This window comes from Syngnathus scovelli, unplaced genomic scaffold (assembly GCF_024217435.2).
Source record: "Syngnathus scovelli strain Florida unplaced genomic scaffold, RoL_Ssco_1.2 HiC_scaffold_32, whole genome shotgun sequence".
Lineage (NCBI taxonomy): Eukaryota > Metazoa > Chordata > Actinopteri > Syngnathiformes > Syngnathidae > Syngnathus > Syngnathus scovelli.
The window spans coordinates 631,985-633,601 of NW_026061412.1; the positions used below are offsets into that span (position 1 = coordinate 631,985).

The window sequence follows — 1,617 nt, forward strand, 5'->3', positions numbered from 1 at the left end:
CCTAGCCTGTGTGATAATGTGTGACCTTGTCATCTTAACCGAGAGCGACTTCTACATATGTGCAAAGGGTTTCATAGAGTAGAGAAAGCTAATAAAGCAAGAGAAGTGTTACAGCGATATAATGGCATAGCTCAAGCTCCCTAGCTAATCACATGTGCCAAAGAGGCCTATTCTAACAAACCGTTGGTGAGAATGGGTAGACGGGGAAGCCTGTAAGCGAGTCCCTCACTCGCATACTCCATCGCTTCTCTGCCTTTTGGCTAAGATAAAGTGTAGTATCTGTTCTTGGGTTTGGGGGATTAAGAGAGCTGACCGTAGAAGAGAGAATTTTAACCATAAAAGTGGTGATTTTACCCTTGCTTTTACTAATCAGTTCTGTTTTCATCCCAGCAAGTAAGTTGCTTTTAGAATTGGACCGAGCCATTTTTTACTTCACCTGGAAATCCAAGTCAGAGGGACTGAAGAGGGACACCATGAAGAAAAAGAAAAAAAAATAGAGGAGAAGGAGTCCCGAACTTAAAACTCTTCCTCGGAAGCAGATATGTTGCCCTGCACCTGCGAAGCGCGCTCGTTACACCAAATGCATCGAAAAGCCAAGCAATGACACGATTCTGGATGGGCTCATACTGTCACGGTTGGGTGGTGGAGCATGGAGCAGGACGACCAAGTGCAGCTCGGACCAGGGTTTATTGAAGCAACTCAAAATACAGACTCGGTAAACTGACATGACTTAAACAATAACTTGACTGACTGACCGGGACGTGGAACAAGAAGACAGCAGGACATGACGGCACCAAGACAGGACGACACACCGAACGACAGGAACCAAAACCAATGACCAAAACCAATGACCAAAACCAATGATCCGACAGGGAGAGAGGGGCAGACAGGACTTTTATACACGACAGGTAACGAGAGGCAGGTGGGAACAATCACACTGATCATGGGCACACAGGAGGGGAGGGGCGAGCACACAGACAGAAACCAAGACAGACACATAGTGGAGCAGGGCGAGACGTGACACATACCTCCGGAAACTAAAGCTAATACCCATCGACCAATGAATTCCTGTGTCTTTTAACGCGCCACCTTCTTATTTCTTCACCAAAAAGTTTTTGAAGAACTTTAAATTAGAGCAAGAAAATAGTGACATTTTAACAAGTCACAGATCTATGATCTCTGTCGTACAGCGGGAAGTGGTTTGTCCAGTGCTCGGACCCGCATTCGGCGAGCCCACAACAGTTTGGCACAACGTCAACCACCCCGCCCTCTCGAAACAAACTTGTTGGGACCTGTCGTGGATGGTGGCCCATGATGGCCTCCCAGTCAGGTCCGTTATGCACTCCCGGGGCATATCAGCGCTCTCAACGTGCCCCCGACCTGGCTGTGGCGCCCAGGAGTCAGTGTGGCACCTGCTCAGGTAGTTCATGGCTGCCGTATACCTGTGGGCGACCTGCAGTTCCCGGCAAGGGAAGTGTTGAATGCAGACATCAACATCTCAACAGACCCTTCGCACCCAGGTTGCAGCCTGTTTGAACTACTCCCCTCCGGACGCCGTTATAGAGCTCTGTACACTAAAACCAGCAGACACAGAGACAGCTTCTTCCCCCAGGCTGT

General features: G+C 49.0%; 1 pseudogene; it reads left to right on the forward strand.

Moving 5' to 3' along the window:
- The first annotated feature begins 240 nt into the window (after nt 1-240).
- Nucleotides 241-448, forward strand: LOC125966162 (U2 spliceosomal RNA; annotated as a pseudogene).
- The last annotated feature ends 1,169 nt before the right edge of the window (nt 449-1,617 follow it).